The 19,263-nt window shown below is 41.5% G+C and overlaps 1 protein-coding gene across 10 annotated transcripts in view; it reads left to right on the top strand.

The window, feature by feature from the left end:
• AKAP13 (A-kinase anchoring protein 13) overlaps positions 1 to 19,263 on the top strand; it is a 202,630-nt gene that overhangs the window by 10,663 nt on the left and 172,704 nt on the right. For all 10 annotated transcript variants that reach the window (XM_072934105.1, XM_072934101.1, XM_072934108.1 and 7 more), the window contains exon 2: positions 8,993 to 9,047. The gene's annotated coding sequence lies outside the window, so the exon portion shown is untranslated. The remainder of the gene's footprint in view (positions 1 to 8,992; positions 9,048 to 19,263) is intronic.

Genomic DNA, 19,263 nt, shown 5'->3' with positions numbered 1-19,263 from the left:
CTTTGAAACCTCCAGAAAGTACTGACATTTATAGAAATGGGTAATACTGGCCTTTTTATTTTCTCTATCCCTCTGCTGTCAGCTCAGAGAGAACTTGGAGCATCATAATACGGTGTGAAAAAGGTTTCCCCCATCACCCTCCCCATCATTTGCTGCAGGGAGCACCTTGGGACATGCAGAGCACATTGCTGCATGTGTCCATGTCTGACACTCCTGTGTGTTCAGGTGGATGGGCCAGCGCTTGGAGCAGCTGTTCTGGTTACCAGACTGGATCTGGCAGCTCATTATCAAACATGTTGGGTCTCAGGATTGAGGTTTGGATGAATGCCTCTGAAATGCACCCTTCCACCAAGGATATTTTCAGGTTTGGTTTTTGGAGCATTTGGTTTGTGGCACAGTTGCTGAAGGAGAAACTCTCCTCTCTGCTAGATCAAAAATCTGTTTATTTTAGAAAATGGACAGAAAATGTCCAGGTTGTTCAGGGGTGGCACAGTTAACCCTTTCTGACACCCCAGAAGCAATCATGTGTGCAAAAGGGCAATGGCTGGTAATTACCTTAAAGCAGATGAGACTTGGGATACTTGTGTCCTGTTTCATTGGCAAAATGAAGCCAGGTAAAGTTTCAGAAGTGGAATAAAAAAAGTTTAATTTTCACCCTTTTAATGAAGATGATGATAAAACTCTTTGGCTGTGTGGGGTTTTTTTTTCCTTTCCTAAGCTGCTTGTGGCTTGGTTATTGCTGGATGTTGTGAAATGTAAATAACACCAAGGTAGTGAACTCAGCATCCCCTGCTCCTTGGCAGCGTTGGTGAATGGAAACATCTGTCCAGGGCCTCTCTGGTTCCCTTCCCTCACACAGCTCCTGCTTCCAGCGCGGTGCTGCAGAACGTGCTGCAAAGTCCTGCAAACCCTCTCCTTAACTCTGCACTGCACAAAATGGAGGAAAATCGAGAGGGTAAAGGGAGTGAGTAATGTTTTTTCCCATAGTGGATATTTCAGTGCAAGTCATTCAGATTTCTGGTGTTCTGATGCCAGCCTGTGACATGGCACAGACCTGAGCTCTTGGCACAGTCCAGCTCCTCTGGTGTGTGCATCTCTTGCATTTCACTCTCAAATCACTCACTTGGCAAATGCTTAAATATTTCCTGTCTCTCCTATTCAGATTATACATACAGGCTGTGGCAGGGTGTCCTTTAGCTTCACTAAAAAGGATTTGTGGGGATGGGTGATAGGGGATGAACTATTTTTTTACTTCTTAAAGAGGAGTAGGAGGCAAGGGGACAACACAAAACTGCAGCCAGAAGGAGGGTGGGAAACCACCCTGGTAATTCACTTGGAGTTTCCTCTTGAGCTTGGGTGGGAGATCTTACTAGGTTTTTACTTTCTGGCCATAAAAAAAAATGCAAAGAAAACCCCAAAACCTAAGTAACCATGCAAATAATGCAGGAAATACGTAGTGAATGTTTTGTGATTGGGAGAGATAGTAACTGAGGCTTCTGAGCTTTAGGTTGGCTACAGGATGTAAATACTGCTTGTGTTGATGTGGGTGGCTGTTGTGGACCAGGTTCATTGACAGTTTGGACTCTAAAACTTACTCTGTAAATTTCAGAGTGATTTGAAGACAGTGATTTGAAGTTGTTTTCATTTCAGCTAGAGAAGTTGTTACTAATTTTGTCCTGTCGGTGGAACATGAAATTGAGATGTTGTCCTTACGAGGTGTTTTCATGGTGATTTTTATTTTAAATTTATTTTTTTATTTTGTAATCATAAATTGGGAGGAATGGATGGGAGAAGAAAAGGGATGCTCTTGTTCATTTTTTAATGTAGGAATACCAGCTGTTTTTCTCCCCTCTCTCACTCCTTGTGTGAGTGGTGAAAAAGAAGTGTCTGTTTTTAAATAGATCAAACATCTTTCTAGCACATAACATTGGTTTGAGGTGAGGCTGCATGGCGGGTTTTGATGGTTTAGGGATATATTCGGTGAATTAATACAGCCATCTGTGATGCATTTATGAAAGCTTTTTTTTTTTTTTTTTTTTTTAAGCTTTCAGTGTTTTTTTCCTTTGCTGTCAATATATAAAAAATTATTTCTTTAAGGGAAACCTTAACTGTGTTAGCCAGGGGCTAATTCTGCATGCAGTATATCCCGTTCTGAAAAAAAAGTGGGTTATTCTTAACATAAATTACATACTCAGAATTAAGTAAGTTTAAAATTACAGTGAAGACAGGCTAATAAGGGTTTTACTCTGCTGAGGAATTTGACTTAAAGCTTGCATTGGAGCCTGAAGTTGAATTTGCCAATCCAGCTGAAGTGTAAAATGCCTTCCAGTCTCAACTGGAGTAAGCTAATGCAGAGTTTTAACTGAATTATGTTTTTTCCTCTCCTTTTCATTGGACAGATTTATAAAGAATTATTCTGATGATTTTATTTTCCCCTCTGAGTACTTCCAAAAGCTAACACAAAGCATCATTGCATAATGGAGGGGTGGACAGCAGAATGCTTCTGTGATCTCCAGTGTTGCTTCAGGATTTCCAGCTCTGTAAATAATTGCTCAAGGCAAAGGTACACTAATATTATTTGATGAACAGGAAGTCTGCAAAAAGCCATGCTATTTTGCCATAATTACATTTGCAGTGGTGCAGGTGTTGAGCCTTACCTATAGCCAGGAAAACCAGTGCCTCAAATGGATAGATTTGTAAGAACATGTGGGTGAGGAGATGGGATGTAGGTTTGAAGAAAGTACATCAGCAGATTTGAATTTAAAGGATTGAAAAGCGTAAGAAAGTTTCAGGAGATGTGTTGGTGATGGCACTGCTACATTGCCTTGGCTTTGTAACAACAAAACAAAACCATCCAAACCCCCATTTCTTCAGAAATGGGAAGATACTCTTAGGTTTTTATTTGTTTTTAATGGATTATGGTTGTCTTAGATTGATGTGCTGCTGGTTCTGCTCAGGGCTCACTGGTATTTGTTACTGTGGTTGTTTTGCCTCATGCTTCTCACACCCAAATCTTTCCTTAGCTCATTTGATGCAAAAATCCTTTTCTTGGCTGTGTTGGTGACCAGAGCAGCTGAGTGTGAATCTTGAGCAGCTGGTTAGGTGACACCCCGTGTCTCCTCCAGACAGTGAGAGTGTTCAAGCACTTCATTAATACTTAACTTGAGCTGTCTCAATGAGATGGCTGAAGGAAATTAAATACTGTCATTAAAATAATGCTGCCAGAAATGCCTGGAACCAGCTATATTGGGAGCCTGGCTCATCTGCCCTTGCTCTGGGAGCATGGCTGGATGCAGTGGGAGGGTATCCTGCTTTTTTTTTCCACAGCTTCATGACCTTGTATCACCAGCCCATGCATTCATTTGGGAGCAGACTGATGAAGGAGAGACGATGATATGCAGATGGGAATGTTTCTGAGGGTGATGCTCATTGCTGAAATGGTCTTGGAGTAGTTATTTTGAGAGAAAATCTTGGCTCATGTTCAAGGAGCTGAACTACCAAGAGCAGCCTGTGAGGTGGAAGAAAAAGGGATGGGGAGCAAGGAAGCAGGTGGTGAGAGGATGTGTGTAGCAGAGAAGTGAAGCAGCACTCATGTTATCTCTTCCAAGCCATCTGCTTTTCCTCCCTTTAGAGATGGCCATTATTTCAAGTGGGCCCTGAGGTTTGGAAAAAAGGTTTGGGGTGTGTGTGAGCAGCAAGTATTGAGAAAATTGCTGTGCTGTGTGTAAATCTAGCATGGAAGTTTGTAACTGAGATGCACGGTGATGTCTTCGCTTGATTTTGGCTGTGAAACTTTGGGGGGCATAGCAAAGTACTTGGTGCCAGCCCAAATGGACTGGTATAAAAGTAAATAAATACTTGTAAAAGATTGTCTCTATCTTGCTTAGTACTGTTCCTGAGTGCTTCAGTTTCAGATGTTCTTGAAGAAATTGCTCTTTCTTAGTCTAAAACGCAGCACTTACGATATTTAGACAGAAGTGGTGCTGCCTCTCCAGACAGGAATTTTTGTATAAATGTTTAAAGTGTCCAGTTAATCTGGCAGGATTGTGACCAAGGCACGGTACAGTGCCTGTGTGCATTTACGCTGTAATTATGAATGGTTTGTGCTGTGAGACAGTGTGATGGCTTCAGTGCTGCCTCTTTGTTATAAGTACAGCATCTTCTGGGCTGTTGTTTAAAGACTCCTTTGGAAGCCTGATTTAGTAGTTGAGCTGAGTGAATAATTCAAAACCTTTTTATCAAGTTCTTGTTTAAATTCTTAAATGAGCTCACCATAACCTTTTTATGTACCCCTCCTGCATGTGTCATACAAATATTAAAATAATTGAGTTTTACTAGAGCAAATATTTCTGTGAAGCAAATTTTTAGAGCTTGATGTATGATTGTTTATGGAAAGGGGAATGTTAAAATCTCACACACCAGTGCCTATGCCAGAAACTTGTGCTGGCTTACTTAGGAAAAGGGTGGGGGGCGGGACCCTTGGCTTTGTTGGAGCAATCCTAACTGAGCTGGTTTGTCAGATTGACTTGTTTGCAGTTTAAAAACTGAACACTTGTATTTCAAGGAATTTCAGCTATATCTCTCTTACAGGCCATTCTATAAACAGTAGCAGTACTTAGTTTAAAATACTAGCTTTTTTTTCCCAGGAAAGTACTATTTTGGCTCTTTTTCCTTTTCTCACCCCTTTACATGAGATGAACCAGCACATTTGAAATGCCTCTGCTTAGCATCACTGAGTAGCTTAACAGAGGGATGCAGATGAGAGAAAATCCATAGTTACCTTCCAGGTTTCATCATTCCTTGGCTTGAAGTTCAGTCCAGGCTGGAGGAGAGCCTTGCAGATAGGTAATTTGAGTGGATTTAGTATGCCTACTCACATGTATTAATGTTTGCAGACTTGCTGGTGAAAGCTCATTAGTGTTAAGTCACTTCTGAGTACTGATGGTCTTTAAAAGGCAAATGAAAGCTTTGCAACCAGGCTGTCTGCAGAACTGGCATCCATTTGTCTTCTGCTTCTGAAGAAAAATGGAAGACTTAAAAATCTAAAGCCAGCTCAAGAAGCAGGAATTGAGGATTAGTCAGGGAGCTGGGAGATGCTGTTTTCTCAGTGGAGAATTGTTGCTTAATTGGTTACAAGAATTTAGTCAAGGCTGTTTATGCTGTTTGCAGACAAATCTCCTCCTGTGCATGCTCTGGCAGTCCTCTAACCTTCCTGGCACCGCTGTGTGTGCTTGGAGATGAGATGGAAAATCCTTCCTCTTGCAGTGCATCATGAGTTTGCAAAGCCTGATTTGAATGTGCAGGGTTTGCTCTCCGAATTTTGGATTTCTTTGCTGATTTTTCTCTCTAAACTGTGCTAACAGTTTAACAGTTAACAGTGCTAACAGTTTAACAGCCACTAGTAATGCCCCATGCCCCTTGCAATGTGTGCAGAAATCTGGAATTGCAGACTTGTGTGACAATGAAACTACTATTGAAACCTTCCATTGCCTTCAGTCACAGCTAGTCCAAGTGTAATTACTGACAGTACAGATGCTAGAAACTGGGCATCTGTATATCCATACCCAGACCCATGAGAAACATAAAGTGGTCTTTAAAAGCAGGAACTTTCAGGTTTTGGGGTTATGAAAAAAAACCCCAAACTGACCTCCAAACTCTGGCATCATCACAACAACCAGCTTTGACTTTGCAGAAGGAGCCGAGTAAGCCTGTTCTTTTTTTGGCTTTCCTGAAATTGTCATATGTGTAGAGTCATATTTTCACTGAACAAAATGAGCTGTATCCAGCACTGTACCAGTGGGCCTGGGCTCTGGTTGTGGTGTTCCTGTAGTCTGTCAGCTTGGGTGGGAGGAAGAGTGTTCAGACTTGGTCTGACTCCCTTGCATCATGTAACATTGCTACAGTTGGGTCTTTGTTAAGCTGAAAACACCAAGGAAAATCTCCTTCATGCCTCTTCATTTCCTTGTGATGCAGCATCAGCTCTAACTTGCCACTGTGGGTTCCTTGGACCTTAAAACAAGTGGGAAATTTTGGGTGGGCTTTTGCTTGGTTTAATTAAATATTGGTGGAACAAGAGTGGTTTTGTGACGAGAAAGACCCAACAATCTTACCAAACATGCAGAACAAGCAGGCTGTCTTGTCATCCCGTTATGACATTCCCACTGTAGGAAACGCCCTTTATGCTTTGATAAATTTGTCCTTATTCATAGTGTGAAACTGCAAATAAACATGTAAAATTGCTTTTGTGCCTTGGAGATTTATAACAGTTTGTTGTCCCTTCAGATTTGTGTTGCAGAGTGTCTGTGAAGGTAGGGGAGCAATATTACCTTATTTATTATGGGGGGAATCTGAGACTTGGCAGCTTTTTCTGAGATACCCATTAAATCTGAGCGTTTGCAGAGTTTGCTGTAGTTTATGATTGAAGTTGGTGGTTACAATAGGCAAGATCCTACTGCAGCACAAAGTGGGGAGAGGGGGTGCCAGCTGAGCTTTGCCTGAAGTGGATGTGTCTGCAGAGATGCAGGCTGGAGTGACAATAGAAAAGAGGTGCTGTCTCCTCATTCCCTGATTCTTTGATCACTGAGAAGAAATAATGTGACCACTGGGCAAACTGATCTGTACAGTTTGTGCTCAAGTTTTGTCTAGTATATATAAAATAACCTAAAGGAGGAGGGTGGAGCAAAATAAGCTCTGGATTTTGTTGTAGCTTGATGCTGTTTGATTGCATAAGAGTATTCTGCTAGGCAAGAGTTAATTTGTCAGCCTGTCCCCATTTACATAAGTACCATTGATACTTCACCCTCCCTCTGGTGACCTGTGAACCATCACTGTTGGGTCTTCATGCTGTTCTAGATTTGATTATTCCCTCTTTCTGCCCAACAGAGATTTACACTCCATCCTTGTCTAATTCAAACTGGTGCCTTTAAGTTTTCTCGCTCATGTAATAGTATATTAAATAGATATCTATATAATTTTTGCTTGTTTTTATCTCATTTAGCATTGTCAGAGGGGAAAACGGTTAAAGACTCTGTGTATTTGGACTGGATGGAGTAATGATGAGGTATAGCTGAGTTATTTTCTTTCTTTTAAAGCTGCTTGTGATCTTCTGCTGTGGATATTTTGATTCTTGTTTATTTTGCTCCTTCGTTTGGAGAAGAATAGTCTGGGAGAGGGGAAGGAAGAGGCAGGGTTTACCCCTATAACCATCATTGTTAGCCCTAATTTCTGGTACAGCTTTGCTGCTTTGGCTCAACCTCTTTAAACTTGAGAAATGTGTTTTTGTTTGCATTCCCATCTTGTTGCATTTAAAAACTATTCTAACTCTACCAGATTGTTTGAACATTAATGGGAGAATGTTTTTCAGAGACTTGATAGAGTTTCCAGGCAGCTTTTCATCCACCGAATACTGTACTGGGCTCTCACTGGTGAGGTTTTGCTTGGTTTACTCTAAGAATCTGCAAAGCAACTGTTCAAAATTGCTGACACATGTTAAGTAATGTGGAAATCACCGTCCTACCCCATTGAAGTCTGAGAGTGCTCATGTTGACAATAAGAACAAGATCTGACCCTGAAAATGATTATATGAACAGTCTCAATCTGGAGACCATTTTTAGTGTCTTCCCTCTGACTCTGGCTAGTTTATCCTTTGGTCTTAGGTATTCTATTTTTAAAAAAACTTATTTACTCAATCTCCCAAAAAATACCACATTCTGCCTTGTCTGTGTATTTTTAAATTATTTAACCACATGTGCATATTTGATGATGCCAAGTTCAGAGTAAGATCTCAGTTCTGTAGTTGAGTATCAGGAGAGTTAATGTTACTTCTAACAATAATGGTAGTGATGTAATGCTTATTTAATAAGAAATCCATCATCTTCTACCTCTCTTCTCCAAACCTCTAGTTTTCAGCTTTGGAGCAGCTGTAATCAGCCTGTACAACTTGCTTCCTCCTCTCATGAATAAATCCAACTACCTTATCTCCTCTATCGGAAAGTCTTCCCTGGCTTTAGGAGGGTATAAAAGGGGCTTTCACTGCCTAACAGGAAGCAAAATGAATGGAGGAACTTTTGATAATGCCCCGTCTGTCTGAGCGGGGGATCAGCCCGACTAAATTGCAGCAGATTAGTGAATGATAGTGCTTCAGCTGGGGCCAGAATTATAAGTTTTTAATCTTGGAACAAGCAGTGATTTCTTCCTCCTAAACAGTGGTCAACTCCCTCTTTGATTTGGAGGCTTGCAGTCATCCAGATTCAGTTAGTTTGGGTGTGTGGTTTCTTTTTTTTTTTTTTTTTTTTTTTTCCCTTCCCGTCTGCATTCATGAGTCTCAACAAGCTTTTGGGATTTTTGGTAGCAGTGATTTTGGTGAAACCTGTCATGGCCACATGCCATTTTTGCCAGTAACTTGTACTTTGCTTTGGAATTTTGCCTATAATGAGGTCTTGTATTTCCCAGCTTTCTTAATATTGGTATGTGTTATTCTACCTCAGTCTTTTCAATTAGATTTGGGGTGGTTAGGGTATTTTTTTTATAAGCAGCATTTTTGTTTCTGGCCACCTTCTTCAGCCTTACTGTGTGTGTGAACATGTGTGACTCCTTGATTCCCACCCCACAATTTGGGCCAAACTTTCTGATAATCCAGCTCAGTGGGAGGGAGGGGTGACTGAAAGTCTAAATGGGGCAGTTGAGCTAATTGCCTTAGACCTGACTTGTCTGCTGGATAACACGTTTTATTGCAAGCCGAAGTGATTGACATTTGGGGAATTGCACTGGTATAATGCTGGCAGCAGCAGTGAAAAATCTGCCCTATTGTTTCTGATACATTTGCTGTCTGAGGAGGAGCTTTTTGTTACAAATAACTATCAAAAAGGCAACTAATGCAATGAAGTTACTTTTTCTTTAAATCACTTAAACTTTTCCAATTCCCAAGAAAAAAATATGAGTGAGAGTAATATCCTATGTACTAAAACTTTGCCTTGTTCTATGTTTTTTTCAGGCTTTTTTTCTTGGATTTTATTACTGGAAAACTCTCTAATGACAACTTTGCTTAGGTAAGTGAAGCAAGATTTTTTTACTGTGGATTTTTTAGAATCACTTCCCCTATCTTAACTTCTTCTGCATGTTGGGTTGAAACGTTGAGCTGCCAGCCAGCTGTGCTCTGTGTGCTGTGGTTAAAGGCTAGAAAGATGTTGTAAACAAAAGTTGGGTAATGCCTCTAGTATGACATAAGGACCTCATTTATTCATTTAATCAGATGAAGTGGACATCGTGCAGAATAATGAAATACAGGTTATATCTGCATATTACTGCATAATCTCATCAATTTATAATATTTTTTTCAAAAGTTGCTCTGCTTTTTTTTTCCCACTGGAAAATAAACTTGTTCATTTTGTTATGAAATGCAACCTTCATGCTTCCAGGTTTTTAGATACAATTGCTCTTCCTCCATCCCTTTCTCTTCCCTCTTATCCTTAGGCAGGAGCTTCTAATACGGAAAAATCATAAGAAGCTTGAGAGTTTTGTATTTTTTTTTAGCCCAAAAGACAGAAGAACATGAACAAAATTAACACCCCCCCTTTGATCTTCTGAACCCCATCTGCACCTCTAAAATGCAGATTCCACATAATTGGTCTTTGACAGGATCTGAGTGTTGACTGAAAGCACCTGGTCTTGTCTATTTCTAAATTTTGTCTATCTTTGGGGCATTCTGAGCACAAATCCAGTGCCATGGTGCCATGGATGATGTGTGGAAGAGCTAAAAGTGCTGCTGTACCAAAATGTATTGTGCTTTCCTGTGTGGTGGGGAGAAGACTTGATTGACCTCTGATGCAAGACAAGAAGTTAATCCCTAGGCATACAGCTAATTTGATGTGTTAGTTGGAGTTGCTTGTTGATCCTGGACGAAGCCAAAAGCAACTACAGTGTTCCTAAGGGAATATAATATCCTAACATCTACCCTGACAAAAGTGCTGTTGCTCTTTGCAAAGTGTCTGTGAAAGGCTTTTCTTTTTTCTCCTGTCTCTGCTTTCTGTAGTACCCACCCTCTCTTCTTTTCCATCTCCTCCAAGTGAATGGTCAGCATGGCAGCTTCTCTCTTTGAGATGAGGGATCTTGGTGAAATAAAATTAATTGTCTTAAACCAGAAGTCTTCTCCTATCTGTTTTTCCCAGGTATTTATCCCTCTTCAGGGAGGACTTTAGGATAATGAAGACAGACAGCTGCAGAGAGGCTTTTGAGTTCCCCTTAGTTTTCCTTTTAGGTAGCTCACTGGAGTTTTATGTATCTGCCATTCCTTTGCCAGAGTGCTGAACTTGGGATATTTTATGTGTAGCTGTTGTCTCTTCCAGAAACACATGGGGACGGGCTGGTGGACTCCAAACTGTGAGTGAGCCAAAAAGGTGGAAAAGTCCTCAGCAAAACCCCCTGAGAGCATGTCTGAGATAGATTGCTGCTTGGGATCCAGCATGCATTGCTCTTGAGACATGCCTTTTTATTGTGCTTGAGGTTCCCTCATGTCTCCCTCAGCTGCTTGATCAGTGACTAATTTACAGACTGAGGCTGTATTTATTGATGCCACTGCCTGTACAGAGGATGGAGAGGACTCTGCACATGAGGGGAGTATTTAAGGATCAGTTTTAAGCCCTTTTAACACTGTATATTAGACACATCTATGAATATATGCAGACTGAACTAATAAATAACCAGGGAATGGTAGTTAAGAGGAAAGGGCATAATTAATTCTGTCACGTACTCTCTTTTAAAGTTGGGTCCAAAGCAGTAATGTGTTAGGCTGGGAAGGTAAACACTGTCATTATTCAGCAACAAAACATGTACAAGGCTGACATTGTTTTCCTCCTTTTTATATAATAATTTTTTTTCAGTGCTTGGAGTATCTTTGGTGGTCTTTGGTGTGCTAGGAGCCTGATGAAGCCCTACCCTTTCCTAAGGGTCAATGTTCCTTTATTTGAATTGACTTTTGTATTAATGCTGCTTTGCTGACACAGAACGTGTGCTGTTCCAGAAAGCTCTTACTGTTTGCTGTGGTTGGGGTGCTTGGCTGGAATTCCTGCAATATAGTTAGGAGGGAGGTATTTCTGTTTCATCAGGTGATCCCTTTTCAACTCCCCACACTGCAATGTTAACCCAGGTCAACTGTACATGTTGCATAGAAAAAAATCCTTTTTATTCAGATGCTGTTAAAAAGCCAGCATGAGTTTACCCTGTATATCTTTTTTTTTTCTCCTCCAACTACACTAGCATGCAGAGAAAGGTTTGACTTCAGCAAATGCAACTTTGCATGGTCCTTCAAGGTTAATGTGTTAGGACCTTTTTTAGTGGGGAGAGGGATTCAGGAGAGTCCTTGCTTTGCATCTTAAAGCATCTGAAGTTGCTGTGAGAATGATGATATATCTGCTAAAAGGAATTGTTGTCATGGTAAAAAGTTACCTAATACAAGGTAGTTAACTTTTAGACTTAATATATATATTTCTATCTTGACTGTGCCCCACATGACCCACCCTGGATATCAGATCACTTGAGTTTGCATAAATGAAGATGTGTGTATCCAAAGTGGGTTGGTGTTGTTCAACCCCTCTGTGCCTCTTTCTGTTGAGTTTTCTTACAATTTTGCAGCTCTGGCTCTTCCAGCAGAAGTCTTGGACAGAAAACACCCATGGAGACACCAGTGGAATAGCTGATGCAGCTCAGCAGCCACCTCCTAAAATAAGTGGTGGAAGGATTCCTGTTTCTCTTAGCAGTATTTTCTTTGGAAGATGAGCATCTCCTCAGCATGTCCTTGGCTTCTGTGTCTCCCTAGCAAGCTGCAACACTGAATGCTCCTTCTTCCACTGTTCCCAGCTCAGTTTAAAAGTTCTTTATTCAAAGTATTTCTGTGATCCTTCAAGGTCTGCTCTGTCTGATTGCAAAACTCCCAGAAATTTGGAGAGGGATGGATTGAAAAGAAGTTGTGTGTTGTCACTTTGCACAAAGTCTTTCTTCAAAGTATGATGTATTTTTTAGGGGGAAGGATCTCTTAAAAAATTATTAGCCCTTGGTGGGTGGCATGAGCAGCATTGACTGGAGGGGCAATTGTTCTGTGGTTCATGTGCTGTTTGTTTTGCAGCCAGTGATGTTTTTATATTGCTGAGGCAGATGGAGGGATTCCCAGCTCCACAATCATGACCCTGGGGGAGATGAGCTGGTTTTAGGTCTCGCCACTTGGATGATGAGGTTAGCCTGAGACAGAGATGCATCCCTGTGTATGGAAATGGTCTTGGCCCAGATCTTGTCTGGCGATGTAAAGCCTGAGAAAGGACCAAGAGGTCAGCTTCAGCTTTTTAAGGAATGTGATGTATGGTCATTCTGTGGCATGTGTGGACTGCTGCTTTTTTATTTCAAAAAGGGTAAAAAATGGGCTTGCAAGTTTATGTGGTTTTTTTTACCACACTAATTAGAGCTACAATTAACTCTAAAGTGGAACCTACTTTACAGCTACATAAATATTTATATCTCTGATACTGAAACACTAATGATAAAGAATCCCAAAAGGTTTTTTTATAGCTACAAAGCAAGGAAGATGTCTCCCATTCTCTGCCTCTTAGAACCTTTCTTCCACTTCACCTACTTCCCTCCTACTGAGCTGAGTGAGCAACATCCTCAGTCTTCACACATTGGGACTCTATTTTTTTTCTTTTGCATCTATAGCAGTCTTAAATAATTACTCTGCAATTCTAATACTTGCTACAGAAGTGAGCTCCTCTGCTTATGTCAATCAATAGTGTCTAGAAAACTGAAGCTCTGAAACAAGCTAAAATGAGTAGAATCTTGTTTCCTCTTTGCTCACATGGGCACTTATTCACTTCCCCATCTGCTTCAACTTTGAAGACTGCTGAGGTTCTTCCTCTGTCTGACCCACTTGGCATAAGCTAGAGAGGATTGTCTTTCTTCAGTAGCCAAGTTTATAGGGCTTCAGCTTGTTCATAAATAATCCTTAGAGGTTTGAGTGCTGCTTTTCTGCTTCTTTCCCCTTCAAAACTGACCTGCTGTCATTTGTGTACAAACTGGGGGAATATTTTCTCAGTCTATAGATAGAGTAGAAAATTTGTGCAGTCACTGGACACAAGAGACTGTAAAGTGTGCTGAGGAGATTTCACTATGGATCCATGATTTTAAGTATTTATCTCATCACTTTCAATTTGTGTTACCAGCACACAAGAGCATCAGCTGTAGAGGAGGGCTTTGCTCTGCTATTCCTTCTACATGCACAGTTCCAGAGTACAAAGTACAGGACTTGGATATGCAGAGGCATCTTTGTAGGAATGTGTAAATATTTAGTGTACTTCAGAAAGGGACAAGGTGTTGCTCTGCCTTTGCTTTCACACCTAAGTACCTGCACCAGTAATTGGTTTGCATGTGTGAATGGTTATTTTAAGGTAGCATTAAAACTCACTTTCAGCTTTACTGAAGTTCTGCAGACCAGCCTCTCCTGACTGGAACTTTGGGGCCTTTTGATCTGCATGTGGTCCTTCTGGCTCTTGGTAGCAGGAGATAGCAACCCTCTGTGGAAAGATAGTCTGTAATTTTGTCCTGCTTTGAACATGTGGGATTTTAAGTATTTCCTATGAGATGCATTATTAGAACATAAACAAACTGTTTTGTTTAGTGTAAGCTCTTTATCCTGCACCTAATTAATACCTTTTAAAATTTATATATTGCAATGGACATAGATTTTAGTGCTACAATTACAGAATAGATGTGAAAGCACGCAGGGTAGGTAGATGTTTGTGCAGTCTTGTGGTGCAGCATCTTTGCTGCCCTGGTTGGTTTGGGATTCCATATTGAACCTTTTAAGCTGGAAAGGGTAAATTACTGTTTACTGTGTTGTAAAAGGTCTTCTTGACTGTGGGAGTAAATGAGTTATTTCAAAAACATAATGCTGGAAAGAAATTTCCATGCCAGACTGTTAAATTTCATTGCTATGTTAATTAGATAGGAAGAAGCCCCTTATTTTGTAAAGTTTTCCAACTCAGTTGAAGCTCTATCACATTAGATGCGACAACTGAATGATCAACTACTTGTCTGGGTGCCAGGGGCCTTGTACTTCCAAATTAATTGTGTTTTTATGAGCCAGTGTTAACTTTTTGAAAAATAAAGCTTAGGCCTTGGAACAAACAGATCCTGATGAATATGGGAAGGAATGGGGAAAAGAATATAGTGTTCCTGGTAATGAGGTGACCTCTGGTGCTCTAATTTCACTTACCAAGTAGCTATTATTTTTTGATTATAAAATGTAAAGTTTTGCCTTTGAGGAACTTCATTTTAGAGGGTGGAGGAGTTCACAATCCTTTCAAGGCCTGAGTTCAGCTGGTAATCCAAGAGGGAATTCAGTATCTTCATAGATGGAGGGTGTATGAGGTTTTTTTAGTTTGTCAGGCTTTTCAAAGATGTACAGATTTGCAGATGCGTGAGCGACTGGGGGGAAGCCCTTGCCTCTAAGTGGTGGTAAAATTTAAAACTCTTATGGGTATGGCTCTGATCAACATTCATTTCAATGTTCCCATAAAAAGCTTATGACTTGGCAGGGTTTCAAGGACTGAAAAGAAAAAAGCTCTGTATACAACATGTTTTATTAATGTTGAAGGAGCAATATTGCTGTATTTCAGAGTCTGCCACTGCGTAGAATAAGTTCTTTTTGGCTCTTGTACACTTAAGCTTTTCCCTTGAATAAAACAAGGTGTGACTTCACATCTGCTTTTTCCTAGTAGCCTTGTATTAATCAGGAGTATACACATTTCCAAGTTTTGGCTAGGATTCTTCCTTTTTCTTTCTAATTCTCCCGTGTTGCAGAGTAAATTCATGATTCTTGACCCTCATCTGATACTGTTAAATTGTATTTGCATAAACTTTGATGTTAAGCATCACATCCCACTTACTTGTGATGACTTTTTGCCCCCTTTTAAGCTGTATGTAAAGGTGAATTTGAAATTAGGCAGCTGAGAAAGAAGTCGTCTGTTGAAACTTGGCAAATGTGCTTGAACTAATAAAAGCAAATTTTAAAAAAATATACTTTTAAGGGAAATCAGTACTGTAAAACACGAGCTTTAAGATGAAATTGTTGAAGATAATTTGTGCAGCCGAAGTGCAAGAGGAGGCAGATAACACAAGTCAGGCACGAAATCCCAATTTACAGCCACATACCGGTGTTCCTTTGGTAAGATTACCTCTGCGTGGGGCTTGGCTGGCGATCAAGGCATGGCTTAGGGAGCCGGCTGGAGCGGGGTCGGATCGCTGGCGGTGCGCGAGGCACCGGGCACACTCTGAAACAGGAGTCTGGACTCAAATCCTCGTGAAACAGGAGTCTGGGTTCAAATCCTCGTGAAACAGGAGTCTGGGTTCAAATCCTCGTGAAACAGGAGTCTGGGTTCAAATCCTCGTGAAACAGGAGTCTGGGTTCAACTCCTCAACACCGGCCTCTTCCAGAGCGCGCTGCGCTGCCTGGCTGTGGGACACAGTCCGGGATCTGCGAGGCAGGAGGAGTTGGGGGTATGTGACTGCTTTAAAGTAGCTTTTGTTCCCAAAGTTACTGTGCGGGTTTTGGCTGGAGTAGAGTTATTTTTTTGTGTAGTAGCTAATATGGGGCTGTGTTTTCGATTTGCTCTGGAAGCTGTTGATAATTCAGGGATGTTTTGGGTACTGCTGAGCAGAGTTTACACGCAGCCAAGGCCTTTTCTGCTTCTCACCTGTGAGCAGGACTGGGACACAAGGAGTTGGGAGGGGGATGCAGGTGGGACAGCTGAGCTCACATGGCCAAGGGATATTCCAGACCATATGGAAGCATGGTCAGTGTATAGGACTGGGAGAAGAGAAGGATATTCAGAGAGACAGTGTTCGTCTTCTCACATCACCATCATGTGGTGGAGCCCTGCTTTCCTGGAGATGGCTGAACACCTGCCTGCCCTTGAGAACTGGGGAGTAAATTCCTTGTATTGCTTTGCATGTGTGCAGCTTGTGCTTTACCTATTAACCTGTTTTTAAACTCAGTGCATGAGTTTTCTCACTTTTACCCTTCCAGCTCTCTCCCGCATTGCACTGGTGATCGCAGAGTGAACGAGCGGCTGTGTGGGTCTGAGTTGCTGCCTGGGGTTAAACCATGATAGGTATCATACTGTTAAAAATTGACATAGCTAAATCTCAGTCTTATGCTTTTGATTTGTGAGTGGTGTTGCTTAATTAACAATTATGAAGCACTTGGAGCACATTAAAAGTGCTGTAGGATTGTAAAATATTGCATTTGCGTGTGCAAGCTCTTAAATGTGGAGGTTTCCATGCTCCTGCTGTGCGAGCACTTGGCTGAATCACACAGACTCTTCCTGACCCAGTTCTCTTCTTGTTTGCTCACTCCTCCCTTTGACCCAAGCCATCAGCCTTTCACTTGCCCACCTTCCTCACAAATTTGTGAGTCTGTCCCTCAAGAAGCAAGCAGTTCTGCTCCACCAGTGTTCAAATTCAGCATGGAGGGGGCTTAGAGCAACCAGATCTAGGGATAGATGTTCCTGCCCATGGCTGGGAGTTGAACTAGGTGTTCTTTAAAGGTCCCTTCCAACCCAAACCATTCTATGATCTCTTTCACAGAAGCTCCTTTGAAGGTTATTATCACCCCATGGCCTGTTCCAGGAATGCTCTTCCCCACACCCATGAGGTTGGGCTCTGGTTCCTGGCAGCAAACAAAATCTTCCTTCTGCTGTTTCCTTCTTTGTGTCGCTCCCAGGCCCTGCACAGAGGTTTGGCAGGTGCCCTTTAGGGAAATGATTTGGACTTTGATTTGCTTCCCCAGAGAGGAGCTGGGTGAGCCTTAGCTGTGGTGGTCATGGAGACCCCTGGAGCTGAAGAAAGTTCAAGGGCAGCAATTGGACTTGCACTGGGGTGGCAGATGGATGTGTGTGCAGGTGTTCCCTGTGGCAGGGACACAGTGAGAAGGTGCTTTTCCAGGAGAGTTGGGGGAAGGTTCATTTGGAGCTGATGTGGCTGTTGTGAACAGGAACAGTGGTCCTTCTGCACAATCATGCTGTAATGGCAACTGCTGCCTTTGTGAGACACTTGCATTGCCTCTATCTGACTTGTAAACATTTTGAAACTTCTCTTTGATATTCATCAGTACTAGAGAGCTGAAACCCACCCATAAGAACATGATTTGATTAGTTGTTTGAAGAAATTCCCACTTCCCAGATCAGAGCAGGCTGGATTTTTCAAGCGTATGTTACTGGCAGATGAAAACGGAGCACTGGAGTGTCTAACAAGAGATGCAAAAATCCCAGCTGCTTCACCAAGAGATGAAATCTCTTTGGAACCAAACTGAAGCTCCCTGGGACTTGCTGGTGTTACCTGCAGTGCTGGCACCAGCACTAATGGCCAGCATGCTCTGAAAAAGAGAAAGCTCATGTAACTTGGTCTGCTGAGCCAAGGCTTTAATTCAAGCGTGGATAAAGCAAGGAATTTGATCGGGCTCCTACCGTTGGTCACACTTCGAGCTCAGTGAAAAGTAGTAGGGCTGAGCTGTGGGACACAGGGGTTTCCTTGTGAAATCTGAAGTGTTTGGCAGATCCCTGAAAAATATGTGTGAATAGTCCCCATCAATTGCCACGTACTCAGGTTCAGCTCCTTGCCATTACCTCTGTGCAGTGAGCTCGTGGCATGGATGGTATGGAAGAATTTAGTTTTTCTTTTTCTCTTGGCCTGTCAGCCAGTTCTCTCAGCAACTCTTAATCTTGGATATTTATGGCTTGAAATAGTGTGTGTTGAGTTGCATTTAATCCTGAATTAGATCTATACTCAAACTAGCAAAGGATGAAAAATTCTGTTATGCTGGAACCCTTCTTGGGAGGGGGTTCTGTGGGTTTTCTTAAAATAAAAATGAGGGAAGGGAAGGAGGAATAGATGCTTAAGTGGTTTCAGTCACTATTAATGTTTGCCTACTGCAGCAATAACTTGTATTTTATGCCTTTTCCCAGGGATGGGAGAGGAAGAAAGAGAATGAGGAAGTTGGTAGTACAGTTTTAGTTAGACTGGATTAGCACTTGTTCAACTGATGTATGTGTTACAAACCTAAGAGTTGCTTTGGTTTATGCTCACTTGTGCCCAGCATTCCTGGGAGTTCTGGAGTTGCAGTCTATTGGAAGATCTAGATTGAATTCCTGTTGTCATTGTGGCATTCACTGTGCACATGACTTGGAGAGTTGACATTTTTTTCAAATTTAAAGTATTCCTTGGTCCTGGCATTGCTGTGAGGTGTCATGAATGTTGTCAGCAATAAAATTTTCTTCTGGATGCCTTTTGCACTTGTTGCTGTGCTCATTTCTGTCTTCTTTCCAGGCAGTCATTAGCACTTTCTTTCTTTCTTATTTTTTTCCAGAATTTTATTTAGTAAGGAATGGCATTCTGCAAACAAATCAAACGTGGAACAATCTAAAAACTTCAAAGCTGACCCTGCCATGGGTGAAGTTCTAGATGGGGGGATGATCTCAACGAGGAGGTCATCACATGGTCTCCAGTGCTGTTCTCTGCTCTGTGAGCTGTGTGTCTGCCACTCACCTTGGCTGGCTGGAGCTGCACTTGGCTGTGCCTGTTTAAGAAGTTAATCTTTCTGAAAGGCTGAAAGCTGCTTGCCGTGGTATGGTTGCCTCAGCTACAGGAACATAAACCAGTAATGCTGGGGAAAACAGAGGGATAAACATTTGCTGCTCTTTATTTGTGTGAGAATTACAAGAACCTGGGATACATTTAGTGACTTGGAACAATTTTTATTTGAGTGCTGGCTCTGTCATGACCTCTGCACATAATGAAATAAAGTACTCAAGTCTTGCAATGCAATAAGGAAAATCTGTTAAGATTGTAGTCCCTTTACATCAGCTGACCTTGGTCTGACTAACAAACCAATTTGGCTTAATCCTTGTTTTTTAATTAAACATCAGATACTTGAAGGCATAAGTTAGTGGCAATTAATCAAAGTATCCAGGAAACCTGACCATTGGTGTCTGTACTACACAGGTTGAGAAGTTTGTGCATAGGTTGATATTTTAAATTTAATGTGTAAAGATGAAAGAAAAGGGGATGAACCTGAGAACCATAAAGCTCGCTTATTAGTGTTCCTGTGAATTAATTGCATCTGTTTTTTCTGAACATACGATTAGATTGCACCATGGAATAGTTGAAATGCCACTGACTTGGAGGTTCTGTAGTGACATTTATCAGTGTGGCTGCCTAAGACAAAGT

The sequence above is a fragment of the Taeniopygia guttata genome, chromosome 10 (assembly GCF_048771995.1).
Source record: "Taeniopygia guttata chromosome 10, bTaeGut7.mat, whole genome shotgun sequence".
Classification (NCBI taxonomy): domain Eukaryota; kingdom Metazoa; phylum Chordata; class Aves; order Passeriformes; family Estrildidae; genus Taeniopygia; species Taeniopygia guttata.
The sequence above is the reverse complement of the archived record's forward strand: the minus strand, read 5'-3'. Positions and strand labels throughout refer to the sequence as shown.